At 38.8% G+C, this 17,496-nt stretch overlaps 1 long non-coding RNA gene across 4 annotated transcripts; it reads right to left on the minus strand.

Moving 5' to 3' along the window:
* Nucleotides 1–3,330: 3,330 nt before the first annotated feature.
* On the minus strand, nt 3,331–17,279 carry LOC135301298 (uncharacterized). Of its 4 annotated transcripts, none has more exons than XR_010363042.1 (7): nt 17,134–17,279; nt 16,500–16,579; nt 13,847–13,949; nt 12,949–13,057; nt 12,039–12,146; nt 10,573–10,692; nt 3,331–8,143 (listed from the first exon to the last, which is right to left on the minus strand). It is a non-coding gene; the product is annotated as an uncharacterized LOC135301298 (long non-coding RNA). The 4 variants fall into 4 exon arrangements; XR_010363041.1 differs by having other exon boundaries at nt 12,039–12,194; XR_010363039.1 differs by lacking the exon at nt 12,039–12,146.
* Nucleotides 17,280–17,496: the final 217 nt, after the last annotated feature.

Consider the following 17,496-nt stretch of genomic DNA (forward strand, 5'->3'; position numbering starts at 1 on the left):
GCATGAACAAAGTATGGGGGAAAAAAAAAGTAAGCTGCTAAAATTTGCTGAGGCATTCTTTGCAGAGGAGATCCAGAGTGGAGTGTCATACAGGGGCTGTGTAACCTTGAAGACTTAAGTAATGGCAAGAACTAATAAAAGACATGAAAGGTCATGCCTGCAAAGATATTCTATTACAGAAAAAGTTTTTGTTAAAAGCTGGGTTCACCCTTATTAGAAATAAGAGAAAAGAGATAAACTTGCTTATACTAGGTGAGTGCATGGTGACTGTGAAGTGCCAGTATATTATGACAATAAAAGACTCCAGAGGAATCTGAGGATATACCAGTATTTCCAGCAGGGTCAAGCTCCAGTAAGGAAAATTTATCCTGGTGGACTTAACAGTGGGATCACCTCTGAGTGAAAGAAGGGTAAATAATAAACACCTCCGTTATTTTTAAGATGCAATGATCAGTTCTGCACCAGAATTATTCAGAGCTCTGTAAAGTCAGTGATCAGATAGGATTAGGCTCAATACCAAATGTTTGTCTGTATCCTCTACTCCTTGGTCTATACATCACCACACATACTTACAATTACTGCCTCCTGCTGCCTTCAGTGCTGTTGCACTTGGAACTCTCTGCAGAAGTGATCCTGTCCTCAAATTCAAGGCTGAGATAGTTTCATCAGCTCTCATTTTCCACACCACGTGTATTCTGGAGAATTAGGAGATGAGGAGATAGGAGGACACTGAGAAAAAGAATCATCAGAGCTACACAAGAAATTGACATTGGTAGGACTGGATCAGGAGCATGGGATTCACTTGATGCACATCCTCTGATATTAGCTCCGTTTGTCAGAGCATGTCAATAATACCAAGGTTTTGGGTTTGATCTCTGTATGGGCCATTCACTAAAGAGTTGGACTTGATGATTCTTCTGGGTCCCTTCCAGCTCAGAATATTCTGTGATTCTGTGATCTCTTTTAGTGTTTTGCACAGATCAGTAACACATCCATGAAGTGAACCTCCTGATTGCACCAATTTAGAAGTGTTTTGTGCAGAGCTATACAGTCAAGAATTGGATTCATTTCAGATAAAACTAAACCAGAGGATGTAATCAAGAAGTACATGGATCTTCTCCCATCATAACCATTGCTGAGTCCTTGAGACCAGAAGAGCCAGATACAAACTAATCTGCAGCAAATCTCCAAAATGTGAAGAATGGGTCTGGGCTGCTGGATCCACAGAACCAACTGATTTGCTTTATAGATTTATTCCTGTTGTACCACAGTATTGCATATGTAGATAAAACTGCTCATTCTTATCAGATAGAAATCACCATATCCTTCAAAACACAAAATCTATATAAAACTGATTTTTTTAGTCCTTTTCTTAGCAGTTCTTTACTATGCCTACTACAAATATCCTGCAAAGTATTATCAAAGTACTTACTATCAAGTCTATTGTAAAGTTCTCTTTAATTGTATTTTGTGTGAAGAGTTTAGATAAGAAAGCCTGATGGAGCATGCAAATAGGGATTCCATGGGAACAGACTTTTCTCAATTGCATTTCAAAACCCTCCTCTGGAAACCTCAATATATGAATTTCAGATCAGTTTGAAGTCTTACCAGAGTTCATGTTCATAGATCTGATGTTAGATCTACAAATGTTCTTATCAGACAGTGCTGATTTCTGCTGTTTCCTATTTCTTCTAACTTGCCTTCTTTTGGAACTGAAAAGTCAGGAACAAAATAACAACAACAAATCTATTTTATACACTGTTGACTTTGGAAATTCAGAGGTATTCTTCCCCATATCTGCAGGCTCTGATCTTCCAGATGATAGGGTCTAAATTAGAGTGAATTTCATAATGCTCAAAATGGGCAAACATATTTGCCCTGGGTCATTTGTTATTTCTGCCTGATGCTGTGGAATCACCAGGAGACAGCTGCACAGTATGTATTGCTGAATTATGCAGATAATACATGAATTTAGGGTAGGGGCTGCCTTAAGCAAACACTATCTTGCTATTGTGAATTTAATATTACAACTATTTTAGCACTTTTCTGTCTTTCATCTGCTTACTTTAAAAGCAGCAGTATTTGTTTGCACTGACATTGTAATACCCTCATAATCTTAAACCATAATGCCAATAAACCACCACTGACAGTGTAATGATTCACATTACCATATCATTACAGATGTAAAAGTCAGTCCCACATACTTCCTACAACATCAGTATTGGTGAGGCAGCCATTAAGATGTCAGTGGTAGAGCAGAGAATCACCATTACAAGCTTAGTCAAGATAATAAAACATTGCTAAAGGTAGCTACAGGGCCATGCTTAGCAGCTGTTTGCAAATATAACTTCACAGCGGTTTAAAAATAAATTTTAAATTAGTCAAATGCTTGAATCCACATTAAGAAGTGATGTTTATATCAGCAAAAAGAAAAAAAAATGTCCTGTTTAAGACTGTCAGATTTTGGGGATTTCTTTAATGCCTATTGTGAAAAGGAGTATTTAAAAAATAATTTCAGTATATTTTAAATGAGTGAAAAATTGAGGGACAAGAATTTTACTCACTTCAACTGCAAACATCTTGCCCTTTGTTGACAGAAATGGAAAAGCTGTGCTTAAAATGAGAATGTTCCCAGGTTGTATATAAGTTACTCTAGCTGAATCCAGTGGTGAAATATTTGCACATAGGGATTTATATTCTAGAGCATACACAATATTTTCAAGCCTTTTGTGGCCATTAGTATAATTCAAAGTCACATCAGATTAATCTTTTGCATGAGTTTCTTTAAATCAATATAATACCTGGCAGCTTAATGATAAGTAATTAATAAAGATTCTGGCAAAAAGAAGTTACTTCAGTTTGAAAAGCATAGAGGATGGAGATTGGCAGGCTCAAATGGGAGTAAGGAAATAGAAAACACACAGCAACAGAAACATACTAAAATAAGAGCATTTACTTCAACAGCAGCTCACATTTATGGATATTGCCTTCATGAACATGTTTATATTATGTTATACAAACATAATCATATGCTACGTTTCTCTATATGTTGTACAAAAAATCAGAGGTGACTCTTCTTAAGTGATTTTTAACCATCAGAGATGGTGTACAAAACAAGAACATTATCATAAAATTCAGATAACATAGAAGAAATCTTTGCTTCCTCTCTGTTTTTTAACTAGTCTTCAGGACTAGATCATGGAGCTCTTGTTTTTACTGCTCAGCCTGTATTGAAGCAGGAAGCACCCTGGTTTCACTTACATTTCTTCAACAGATAAGTACTTGACAGGGCAAAGAAGTTCTTGAAATTGACCCTTCTGACAGCATGCAATGAGGTCAGTGTGAAGCACCATTAATACATAACACTCAGGGCTCCACTTTTACAAAATATTTTATTGTCCAATGGGGAGTTTAACAAAGCCAAAGTTTTGAGTCTCTGAAAAATCTTCATAAACAATAGTAACTCTGTTGGAAATATTTTTTCAAATTATTTTTCCAACACCCACAGTGAAACTGGAGTGACTAGTTTTCAAATGCTTCATGGATTGGTCAGTTTTCCAGTGAGGGTAGAGGAAACAACAGAAGTAATTTTGACCCTGTATTTCAGATGATACAATTTTTGTGCTTTATTAAAACATGTTGTAACTATTGTTTTCAACATGTTCTCAGTTCTGTGCAGGAACATATAGTCCTCTCTTTAGATGCATGATAGTCGTGACCTTGACTCAGGATATAAGAATGGGAGATGGTTGTCTTTGATAATATCTGACCACACACTTGTGTATGCAACCATCTGTATGGTCATATATCCTTCTGAATGCATATTTAGGAAGAAAAGCAAAAAAGACAGGGTTAATTATTTATCTATAAGAAGCAGAAAAGTTGTCTGGGTCAGACATTTATATGCATTACTTTCGTTTTTTTTAGTTGTCTTGAAAATAATACCTAAGTTGCCATTGACATACAGTGCTCAAAGTAACATCCATGTAGGTTATTTATATCTTTTTCAACTCCAAGCATCTACACTTTCACCAATATTGAACTGAAAAGATTCTCAGTTCAATCACTGCCACCATTGTAGACATTACAACATTTGCCTTCCTCCTTGCAATGCACTGACACTGGCTGCGTGCAAAGTGCCTGCCAAATGTGCTTTATCACTCCCCTCCTCAGCTGGACCAGGGAGAGAACAGAATGAAAGGTTTGTGGGTCAGGATAAGGAAACACTCAGCAATTGGCATCACAGGCAAAAGAGACTTGACTTTGGGAAATTAATTTAATTTATTGCCCATCAAATCAGAGTGGAATAATGAGAAATAAAAGCAAATCTTAAAATATCTCCCCTACACCAATCCCTTCTTCTTGGGGAAGATTACTGTCTTCACTCCCAAATGCTCTCCCTTCTCTCCTCAATGGCATAAGGAGACAGTGAATGAGGGCTGAGATCAGTTGATCAGTTCATCACACATTGTCCCTGCTGCTCCTTGACTCCTCACACTTCCCAGTTCAGGAGACAGCTTTCCACAAACTTTTCCAATGTGAATCCTTCCTACAGTCTGCAGTTCTTCATCAATTGCTGCACTGTGGGTCCCTTCTGCAGAGTGCAGTCCTTCAGGAACAGGCTACTCCAGCATGGCCCCCCCGGACCACGAATCCTGCCAGATAACCTGCTTCAGCATGGAGTCCTCTTTCCACACAGCCACAGGTCTTGCCAGGAGCCTGCTCCTGTGTGGGCTTCCCATGGGGTCACAGCCTCTGCTGGGCACCCACCTGCTCTAGTGTGGGGCCCCCCAGGGGCTGCAGGTGGATCACTACTCTCCCATGGGCCTCCACAGGCTGCAGAAGGACAGCCTGACTCACCGTGGTCTTCACCTTGGGCTGCTCTGACACCTGGAGCATCTCCTCACCCTCCTTCTCCACTGACCTTGGCGTCTGCACAATTATTTCTCCGAAATATTCTCAGTACTCTCTTTGGGTGCAACTACTCTTGTGCAGAAACTTTCTCCCCTTCCTAAATCTGTTATCCCAGTGGCACTACCACCATGGCTGATGGGCTCAGTCTTGGTCATCAGTGGATCCATTTGGAGCCAACTGCCATTGACCCTCTCTGACATGGGGGAAGAACAGAAGCCACCCCATACAGACACAGACACACACACATACACACACACCCCCCAAAACCTGGCTAAGCAAACCCAGCACACCCCTTCAGTCAGAGATCCCATTTAGACACAAAAGGCTTCAGACACTGCATTGTAAAGGGCAATTAAGCACTGAAGGTCAAACAGATTCAAATACAGGGTCCAACTCTTCCATGCTATCTTTCCAAAAGATAAAATGCTTAAACACTTTTCTCAAGTGTTTTGCAAATTATTTAAGACTTAACAGCATGAAGTCCAGGTTTCTGCAGATACTGGGCACATAAACTCTATTTATAAATCATATTATCTGATGGATGACCTTAGGAAAGTCAGCCTTTCATTTAAAAACTCATAAAATTTAAGACAATTCAAAACTATGAAGAACGGTTTTAACATCTTTGACAGGTGTAATATGAGTACCTTAGAAAGATACTCCATTTTAATGTATTACTAAATTTTATGTATGAATCAAATAAACTACCTGGTATCTCTTAGAAAGTTCTGGCAGGACTTTTTATCTATATTTCATTAGATGACTGAATGCTCAGGAAATATACCCACAAAGTTTTAACACTTGGATAACTGTGATCATGTCCTAAAGTAGTAGTAAAAATCATTTAGTACCTTTCAGTAGATATTGTGATGAAGTGTGCTCGATTTTGGAGGAGGTGCTTATGAGCCATCCCAACTCTGCCAGCTCTGGGGCAGCATAGTATCTTCCTGTTTGTGAAGACTGAGGATGCTGAAGGTTTCTGTAGGTCAGCAGTGGGCTTAGTTGCTATACGATAATTGAAATGGATGTTGGAAGAAAAACCAGTGTAGCTGAGTAAGGCTATAGCAACAGTAGAGAGCACCAAATTCATCTCACTTGTGTTGCTGGCACTCATCCTGTAATGGCAAAGGGTTCCCTTCCCTCCCCAGATGTCTTCATAGTTTTTTTTTAACTAGGCAGGATTTTATCAGCTTTTCCACTCTTTGAACATTGTCAGTTAGTGCTAGCCAGACTTCACAGTTAATTGTATTCTAATCTACCCAATTAGTCCCCTATTCCCACAAAGACTTACACATGTGGTTAATTTAAAGTTTCACGCAAGTGTGAAACTCTTCTGTGCCTGAGCCTGCCTGCTTCTAATGAGTGCAAAACCAAATGCTTTTCTTTCTGAAATCCCTCCTCAAGAGCCACAGCTTTCTCTTGGCCTTTCATCATTAATCTCAGCTCTAGTGTTATACGCTATCTCACCCATGCCTGATCATTAAACCTAACAAAACAAAGTGAAAAACAAATCCAAAATAAAAGCCAAATGGAATCAAATTACCTGATGGTCATGCTTTGTAAATAATGAGTATTTCATGAAACAAATTCCCTTTCTTTCGCTTTCTGTTGTTTCCTTTCTTCTTTCACCCCTGCTGTGACTCTTCTTAGCCAATGTAATTCATTGTGTTGTCTGTTTTGTAAGCATCCTAGGGCAGGGATCTTGTAATCTCTACAGTCTGCACAGCACCATACACCTCAGAGGAGTGTGTAAATATTAATCAACACACATTCACATTCAATTAAATCAAAAGCCCTAATTTTATGAATCAATAACACTGTCTCACTGGGTATGAAACAGTAGCAATCCATGAGCACGAAATTTAATCCTTTTGAAAAGTGGTTTCAAATGGAACTTTCATGAACAGTATGAAGAATACATGCAAACAAACAAAGATACAGACATCTATTGCTACATGAGCAGTGTTTATTAACTTTCAAGCCCTCAAAAAAAAAATGTTGTCAACTGTTGACCCTCAGCCTTCTCCCAATGATGTTAAACTCCGTTTGTAAAAGTTTTCCTAAATGACCTTTCCAAACTTTTGGATACTCTTAATCTATCATTTCTCCCCTTCTCTGCCATTCCCTTAGTGGTGTTAAAGCATTACAAAAATGTTAACAAAAAAATTGTAGAAATTAGAAAACAAGAGATTTATGATACTTCTGTGCAACATCCATTTATCCTTCCTCCTGCCTGTGTATCATGCTGCAAGTTTCAATTGCAGGTCCTTGTTCTATGATTTTTTCCAACTCCTGGAAGCCAAGAGGAGTTTTACAGATCAATCAAGCAGCAAGTGCAGACAAGGTGTTGAAGCTGACAGTAAGGCTCATACCTGCATTACAGGATGTCTAGCATGACCAGACTAATAAATGAACCACAGCACTTTCAGGCAAAATGTATATTCTTTCTTGCCTTGATTCACTATTATCCTCTGCACTGCATGGACTCAGGGCCTTCTGGAAAAAATCCCTGCCTCTGACTGTGCCATTGTTAGCCTAAGCTGCTAGCAAGTTTTCAAGGGTTTGGTGGATTGTTTCTCTTAGGAGAAGAAGAAATTAAAGAAGGGAAAAGATATTTGTCTAAGTGTCTCTAACAAGAAAGAAAAAATACTTTTGTCCTATTTCGTCTTATGCATGATCAAATATATTTTCCACTCTGCAATGTGTTCCCTAAATATCACTGCTAATTTTATACCAGAGTCATGCAGTGTTTTACTGGCTGACTAACTTGTCTTTTTTGTTTCTTTGTAGGGGCATTCCTTAAGCTAGGCATAGTGGGGTCCATCCATTCCTGTTCCTGATGCAGCCTTGTCCCTGGCACTGAGCAGGGACAACTCTGACTGCACCCCACAGGAGCTGGAAGTACATGACATCTCCACATCAGTTCTCTGCAGGACTTTCCAGCTGTTCCCAAAGTTTCTCAGACTGTCACAGGCAGTAAAAGCAGTACATAAGAGGAAAGGAAAAAAATCCCAGTGCTCATGTGTTCAGGCTGGTGAAGTGTGTGATGGCAATATTTTGTACAATTGTGTGCTTTCACTCTTCTTTATGCTAAAGCTGAATGAAACAGCTCTTTCATATTGACCCTCAAGGTAGATAAATGTGCAAAAGAGCTCCGGTGTGTCCAGGTAGTAGTTGATAGGAGAGGTTTCACTAGTTACTCAAGCTTACAAAGACAACCACAGAACACCTGCAAAGCAGCACACAAGAGAAAATTAGAAGGCTTTACACAACATTATTGCCATTTTTTCTGGTTTGAAGACATAGCACATAATTTGTTTCCTTTCCTTAGTTTATCTTTCTAGAGAGCAATCTGTCCTGTTCTTATTTTGTACTGTATTGTTCTCTCAAGCCTTCATTATGCGTTCTCAACATTCACCAAAGTCTGCTACAAAAATTTATATTGAGAATACTGAGGACATCAACTAAAAAACACTGCAGTAAACACTGCTTCTGTGTATAAAGTACACATATTTTTCCACGTCTCTCATAAATATCTTCCCCTGAAATGGTAAACTGCAAAACAGAAAATGCTTTTGCAAGTGTGGTACCATATATCAGATTGTATTGTACAGATCAGCTGTATTTGGTTATTTTCTGGAAATTTAAGCTGGGAAGAATTTGAGGAAAGAAATAGATTGTTACATTTGCTGGACTTCCAAATATGTGGCGGCTTATGGGAATACCTACACAGTAGCTTCATCTGACTAGCCAGAAATGTGGCAGCCCCAGGGCCTACCAAATTAATGACATGTGTGGTACACAGATGGTTCATGTACATACAATAAGTATGATGTGAACTGAAAGTGTCAGAGTAATGATGCACAGATTTAGTCCATGAAATCCCTCAGACACAGAGCAGCCACATTTGAGATGCTCTGGCTCAATGTCTGCCAGACTTGAAGGTAGCATTGAGCTCTGGGGTACAACAGTACTGTCTCCTCTATTTATTCCACAAAGGAAGGCATAATTTTTCCTATTTTTTTTTTCTGAATTAATAAGGCTTCAGTAAGGCTTTTCACACTCCCAGCATAATACAATTAAACATCATGTCATACTGTAACAGGTCTGCCCCAAGGAAAGTTAACTTTCTTCTTAGTCTGTGGTGCTAAGCTTTGGATTTGTAGCTAAAAAATGTCCAGAACTCACCAATGTTTAGACTATTATTGAGGAGTGCTTGCACAGCATCAAGGCCTTCTCTCTCCTGCTCTGCCCTCTCATTACCCTGCAGTGGGTAGGCTGAAGAATTTGGGAAGGGATGTGGCTGTGACAGCTGACCCCAACTGGCCAAAGGGATGCTCCATGCTATACAAGGTCATGCTCAGCAATGAGTTAGAGTAAAAAAGAGGTGGAAGGGCTTTGGCTTCCAAAGCTGATGTTGCTCAGAGGCTGACTGGGCATCGGCCTGCTGGTGGGAGGTGATGAGTGATTATTGCCTTTGCATCACTATGTTTTGCCTGGGTTTTTTCACTTATTAAACATCTTTATCTTCATCTCTGAGTTTTCTTGCCTTTTCTCTTCCTGTTCTCTCCCCTGCCCTCCTGGGAAAGGAGGGTGGGTGAGCATTTTTGTGGGAGGTTTGCTGCTGGCCAGGGTCAGCCCGCAGTGCCTCTGTGTGTGCACAGGCAGCATGGTGAGTGGAACACAGATTGTCACGAGTGCTACCTCTCACACTTCAGGTGGATGTGAATGTACAATAATCAGCTCAGGCTTGTACTTGCTTTCACAGCCAGATTGCCTCCTTCTTCTCCCAGCTGCCCTTGTATTTACTGAAGCCCACATTTAACTGATGAGTTTGCCATCTGTGTGTTCATTGTCTTGTAATATTCAGAGCAGGTCCTTGGGTCCCATATATTTCCAGGCCTTGCTTCCCCAAACCTCACAAGCCCATTGTCCTGCTGATATCCACAGGCCCTAGCTTATACTTATTCACTGTCATCCTTGTCCTTCAGGATCTCATGTGCACGTCCTGCTTGTCCAGGTACTTTGTTCCAGCACCTGCTCCTCATGAAGGACCTGGTTCTCACCATCCTAGCCCATAGTCCTCCTCCTCCCCAGAGCCAAGCACTGAGAGCAGAGAAGCAATGCTCCTACTCCCCTTCCTGTGCCCAGGAACACAACTGAAAGCACATGCTAAATTTGTTACCTGTGGGTTTGTGACCTGCCAGCCATCACGATTTTATCTCTAGGTTAAAAGTGTTAGTTGTCCGTCTGTTGCTGGAAAGTAAATTCCTTTTTTTTTTTTCTGTAGGATAAGCAAGTTTATAGTGCTCTTGAGTGAGAGGGCATTCTCAGCAGGTAACTATGTGAGTCTGGATAGCTCCAGCACCAGAAGATGACTGCCTCTAAGGCACATAAGTATTTACTTTTAAAGTTCCCAGGATCTTTAATCTCACCTGATTTTCTTTGTGATCTGAATAATGAAATAAGTTTTTATTTAAGATTATGGCCAGGATCAATCAACATTTAGTTTACTAGGAGATTCCTACTGAATTTTTTTCTTAATAGCACTAAATATACTTTTTAGAATGAAAATGAGCCTCTATGAAGGCAGCAGGAGTTTTGTCATTCATTTCAACAATATAGCTTTCTGTCTTTTCATACAAAAGAAGCACTTACCGAAGAAAGGAACTGAGATGCTGAGGCTTGGTTTGGATCCTGATCTCTAAATCCCTCGTGCAATCACCCAGGGAGCAGAGCTCTACTGCAACTTCAGCAACGAGGATGAATTCCACTCACCTCCAAAAGAGAACAAGGATAAAGCAAATGCTTGGAAGATTTAAAGTCTTTAGGGACCAGAAGAGTTCATTCCTCTTATTTCCCTTAGCTGCTATTGTAAGGTTTTCTTCACTGTGAGGCTGATCCAATTGCCACTGAATTTCACTAGCAAAACTGCAAGTGACTTGTTAGCCAGAATACACTGAAAGGTTATTTTTGTTATCATTACATGATACAGAAATGAATTTTGAAGAACTTTATGAAAAAGATGTGTTCCCTCTGGACTGTCACCTAGTCTGAAGAAGTTCCAGCTTTCAGCAAATAAAACAGAATGACAGCTTTAGAAGTGTCTTATTAGCTCCCATTTCAAGGGATGTCATTTTTGCCTTCACTGTGCCTGTTAATATGCCCTGACTTCAATGGGCTTTGCAGATATCCTTGTGGTGATAAAAGCAGTCCTACCACCAATAAAACACCACAGAGAGAGCTTAGTGACAGCATGTAGGAGAAGTTCACTGTTACTAATTAAACCTACATTTTCAATGTTGGGGCCTTGCTGCCTCGCCAAGTACATCACAGCACTGTCTGGAGAAAGAAATCACGAAGAAAAATATTTAATTGGAATTTGCCAAAAGTTCCCCCAGCATACAATTTTTCATAGAAGTACTCAAAACCAAGAAATAACTGAAAGTTTGAAGGGCATGTGTTCTAGGACAATAATGCTAGTGCGTTGCATGCTGGCAGTAACTGCGTAAGGGCAACTGTTTTTCACTTTCCCTGCCCCATGTCAGTTCAGTGTACAAGAAGAAAGAGATTTTTGAAGAACCTTTTTTAAGTTACTGCTGCTCAGAGTCTCCAGAGTAGAAAATTACCATTGCAAATAGAGATCACACTGCTGGAGATCCTTTCCATCATGTTTTCCAGCATGATGCTCCCCCACCCTACACACTCCTTGTTCATCTCCTCTATTTTGCCAATTTTCCTGCCTGAGAGTCACAAATATTCAATGACACTCTTTGCATATTCACAGATTTCTTAATTTCTTGCTGGACAATGAAGTTCTTTTCCTAAGCTAGGTACTCACACACCTTTCACCTTTGGGTCAAAGTCTGCATCTGTGACACAGAGATCAGGATTCTTATCACTCAACCTTCTAACTCTTGCATTGCACCGAAAGGACAGTCAGCAATCTTTTTGACAGGAGATTAAGAAGTAAGGATCTTAAGAGAGCCTCAGAACATAACTTTCAGTGTCCTGCTAGTATCCTTTGAAACAGGTCTCAGTGTATATTTTCAATAATATATTTTCTAAAAATTCAATACACACAGAGTGGTCTGTTTGCCCTTTCCTTACACAAACACATTTACCTTCTGCTGATGGGAGTAGCAGAAGCATGAACAACATCTGGGTCGTAGGCACTAGGAATCTTTGGGGTCTTCAGCATTCCCAGCTGTGTTGCTCACCGTTCTAGCACACTGCCAACAAAAACTCAGGGAGTATTTCCACTTCATGCTGTGTTTTTGCTTAAGAAAAGTAATGAATCTTCTTTTAATCAAAGCTAAATATTTTACTGGGGATGCAAATTTTTCACTAATGAATGAATAGCAGACATACATTTTTCATTTTATAAAGACATGCGCCTAACATTTTCATTTAAAAAATGTATATTCATATAGCCATTTAAAAATAACCAGCACCATTGTCATAATTATTTTTTCATATGTTCAGCAATGCCAGCAATTAACTATGAATGTAAATGTAATCAAGCACACTACCACACTTTTAACAAGTAAGGCAGTTTCTGCAGCTCTGGTGTGCTGGTGATGGTCTGTAGCTTGCTCTTAAGGAAGCTTAAGGGGTGTTTTCCCAGCTAACAAGGGTGTTGGCTCACCACATTGTCCTGAGTCTGCTGAAACTCACAGGGAAGACTTGCTCAAAAAACAGGCATCCAACTCCAACCGTGGGAAGAAAAATGAGTATTTGTGTGTGTCCTCTCCCACAGGGAAGTGAAGGAATGTGTGAAAGTAGTGCGCAGGAATTGTCTTCTTTGGGGAGGTACTAAGGAAGTTCATGCACTCGTCTGTTAGCCTTGTATGTTACTACATCATACAGTGTAATTGCAAGCTTTTTTCTATATATCCCCTTCCTCAGTCTCCTTGATTCAGCCTCCACCTGTCAGATGAGAGAAGCTTTTTCTAATGGTCTACATGTTTAAGAAAAATTCCCAAAACCATGTGCACAGTAAGAAACAGAACATGGGATCAAAACACAGCTTACCGTGAGTGGATTATTTCACTTTGGTCTCATCTCTCTCACAGTGCCTCTTGCATCTCTCAGATTCTCAAGTGCTTGGAGGAGATCACAGGTCTTCTCAAAACCCCTGAGACTGCAGATTGGCAAAAAGACATCAGAAATATCAATGGTGAATTGCATAGGTATCATAGATGTGATATCATTTCCTTGTGTTGGAAAAAATGGAAGTATTTTCTTTCAAAATCTATTCCATGTTCTCACAAAATTCCCTGATGAGAGTCCTATCATCCTTCAGAAAAGGCATAAGACAACCTAGACTGGGGCATACAGGCCTGTGCCTCCAACAAAACATGCTATGGAAGGACTACCTTTGGGGCTGAAATGGCAATTTACTCTCTGGAGTCCCTCAGGTACTCCATATTTCTGCTGTGAGAAGGGCATGTCAGCAGCCATGTAAGCACATTTTCCCTAGAAAAAGGCCAATACAACTTCCTCAGTGAAACCAGACCACCAGACACCTGTTGCTTGGTAACAGTCTTTGGAGCAGAATAGGACTGGACACTGTGCTGGATTTGAAGCAGTGGCCTGAGGGTAGAAGCACCCATGTGTCCTAGTGTTAGGTGTTATTTTTCATTGATTTGACAGGGGGACTGCGCTCTGGTCTGGCATACTGAAAAGCAAAGACTGTATGAGAAGTTTCACCACTGAATACATCCCACAGGCGTCCAAAGACCTAAGGCACTTGATTAGGCACGGCAGCCTTCAATTCAAGTGATGCAAATCACTGTAAGGAGAAAATTATGCCAGCAAGTTAAGCCACTTATTATGAACACACTGATCTCTGTCTGTGAGGTTAAGATCATCATTGACTGAATTGTTCTTTTTTTATTGGTCAGACAATTTTGCTTATCAGGATACTCACTATATCTTCCACAGCTCACAGGGTTCATTGACAAGGTCACTGGCAGGTGATCAGAAGACTTCTCAGCTGGACAGAGATGACAGAATCCCTCATAAGTGTCTTCCTGCAAATTCACGTAACAATTTTTTTTCATTATGGATTTTTGTTTCTGCCTGATGAAACTGTGTCAGCACCAGCTGGATCAAAGATCAATTCAGATTTTACTTCTTTGTGAACAGCACGGAGAATGCTTTTATGCACCCCCACACCTCCTATTTTCAATCAGCTCTGGAAGCAGAGTTGGGCACAACAAATGCAACTTCTCCGCTGCCATGTCTCCGTATTGGGAAGAGGAGGAATGTATCACTTAACAACAGGTTATTCAGGAACATTTTCAAACTGGGTTCTGTGCTTTTGAGATCAAGGTACTGGCAGTAAAGAACATCTTCACAATACTGTCATATATAAAAATAATAGAGGAATGCTATCTGTCTCTTAAGAAAAGAAAGATAAAAACCCCAGTAGGCTACAAATACTGACTCCACAAGAGTTTCTTGCTTGATAAAATAATGCCTAGAGAAAAAATGAGGACAACAGTATCTTCTTTTCTTTAAACTTACTTCTGGTGAAGTGACAAGGCATAATATCATTAATATTATTTTTCTTTAATGGTTTTGGATCATTAGTTGTCATCATAGTAGATTGCACTAACTAGTTGTGCACTTAAATATGTATAACTGGAAGTATGATCAGTAAATTTAATTTACTGGTTGTCTAATTGGCTCATCTCTATCTTCATCTTGGTGAAATCAGTAGCAACAGGCAGAACTCAGTTTAAAGGCCACCCAAGTCAGCTCAGGATTGTTTCCTTGGACTCCAAGACATTTGAGTCAGTTTCATGCAGCATGTCCATTGATGTAAAAACACTTTACTAAAATATGAAACCTTGTTTTTCAGAGATGTCTTGATGCATACATACTCATGTACTCATGCCATGTTCTATGCAATGATTCTATTTTGTATACATCAGCCTTTCATTTTACTTTCTTAAAGGGTGTGAAGATAAAAAATAGTTTCAATGGCTGAATTCATGTATGTGCATAAAATTAATTGCTTGCAGTGTAATAGAAATTATGATACGGTGTGTTTCCACATGTAATGAGGGACAGTATAAATTTTATGATTATGCTGTGTGGCAAATAAATAATACAAATTGTTCAAAGGGCCCTTGTAGATATCAGTCAATACTTCTCTGGTTTTGTACCTTCCAGACTGCTATTGGTCTTGTGCTAGTGTTGTAAAACCAGAAAACACTATAGGAGCTCATTTACTTTTTTCACTATTCTGCCTTTTGTACCAAACAGACATTAGTACCAGAGTTTGTGCAGAAACATTCAACTTTAGAGGATGAACCAAATGAATCATATTTTGTCACTTTTTTCAGTGATGTAGCACTTAGAACTGTTCTCTGACCAGAAATTCAGCATTAGAAATGCAGCAGTTCTTTAAGTAGTTTTCCACAGATGATCACTACTGAAGAAATGTAATCCTGCTTGATATTCAGTATATATTTTCTCATGACAGTTTTATGGTACAATTAAATTTCATACTTTCTTTTCTACCACTCTGAATATGCATTAGAAAGCCAAGCATCATAATTCTAAACCAATTGGGTTGATTTGCTTGTTAAAATTCAGTTATTGCTTCTTTATGTGCATTTCAAATAAAGGCCATTGCCTGTACCAGTATTTTTAGAGTCAACACATGGTCACTAAAGGTCTAGGGCACATCAAAATTGTATTTTTAAGCTCAAGTTATGCACTTCATGTGAAAAATGAAAGTATGTCATTCTAAAATGGTTTCTTGGAGTAACAAACTGTAGAGAAACAATACAGCTAATAGAGGGCTAGGGAGAGAGGCAGATTATGAAGCACATTGTCTATTACTTGAAAATTATACTGATATTTAGATGGACATAATAACTTAATAAGACTCATTTGAATGCAAAAGAATGAACGTTGAGTTGATATTAACTTTTAATGCTTGTCATTTTATGTTAATTTATATTTTTAAATTATAGTTGTTTGGTTTTTTTTGTAATCAGACTGGCTAATTATACCTCAAACATGTAAATTTGACATGATGGCAAAACCAAATTAAAAAAAAATTCGACTAAGTACTTGGTTATAAAGACCGATAATTCACTCAAACTGGATTCTGGCTGAGTTTGTCCAACCACACAAATCATTACGTTTTGCAGTAGCAGAAACGTTCCATTTCTCTGAGATTATTTCTTTAGTTGATTTTGCAAGGCAACAATGCTAATGCACTCTATTTGTGCAATCTTTTCCTCATCACTGATTTGACAATTTTTGAAGAAATCCTTCTTCTAACCTTGATATTTGAAAATGCAGCTTTCAAAGATTCCCTCATGCTAAAAGCATCATTAACAAAAATGTATTTTTCTCGCACCAATATGGTCTCAAATTGGGATCACAAGCTCTGTTCTTAAATAGTACACAGGAAGTTATTTTTTCAATACTAAACATCTACTAACCCTCTAAAACTCCCTTTAAGGCAATTATTTTCCAACACATATTAAACAAAGTTACTGTGTCTAAGCATGCCAAATTGAAAGGATCTTATATGGAAAATGAGCACTTTCTTTTCTTACCTTATACTCTGGAGTTAGAATCTATTTCATTTCTTTTATTGTGTTTCCAGACTTGAAATAACAAATTCCTTCTGTCAGCTCTGTTCAGATAAATTTTTAAATGCTCATGACTCAGATGTCTTTAAAAAAACCTAAATATTTTATCTTGAATGACCTTGAACTCCATCAACTAGGAGGTATGGTGTGTAAAGTTTTATGTACAGTGTTGAGCTGATAACCTTGTTGCACCAGCCCTCTACTCATTTGAAGTTATTTGGTTTTTTAGCAGGTATTTCTATAATAGAACTCAATCATTTAATGAAATATTTTTTCCTTGCATATGACTGAGCAGATGAGATGATTAACATATATAACAACTTGAAAATCCTTACTCCTTCAACAAGCCATTCTTTCTCCTCCTTCCACCTTCCTTTAGGGCCAGGGCTTTATTCATGCTGTCTTTCACAACACAGATTGCAATGAAATCAGTAAGCTAAATTTTAACAAGGAAAATATTCACTCCAGCTAAACACCAGTTGATTCAGGAGGGAAATTTCTCCTAAATAGTAATTGAAATTTGAAATGTTGCTTTGGAGGTAAAAAAGTGTACAGTTACTGCAAATAGATAGGTTAGGTGAACCTCTGCTTCACTTACCTCCATGGAAATGTCAAAGCAAAAGCCTGTCCCTGCGTTTATGAAGTGTAGCCATGGTATTTTATGAAAAATCCTTTGCTATGATTTTTTTCTCCAGAGAAGCTGAGGAGACTCAGGAAAGAAATGTAAACGATAACTATCTGTTGCTGTGGAATGCAACAGGTGCACCTGTGATTGGTGCATGTTGGTTGTTTCTAATTAATGACCAATCGTCAGCTGGCTTGGTCTCTCAAGAGTCACAAGTCTTTGTTATTGCATTCCATTCCTGTTCTTTCTAGCCTTCTGATTAATTCTTTTCTCTCTATTCTTTTAGTATAGTTTTTAGTACATTATTTTAATATAATATATATCCTAATATAATAA

The sequence above is a fragment of the Passer domesticus genome, chromosome 5, assembly GCF_036417665.1.
Source record: "Passer domesticus isolate bPasDom1 chromosome 5, bPasDom1.hap1, whole genome shotgun sequence".
NCBI classification, from domain to species: domain Eukaryota; kingdom Metazoa; phylum Chordata; class Aves; order Passeriformes; family Passeridae; genus Passer; species Passer domesticus.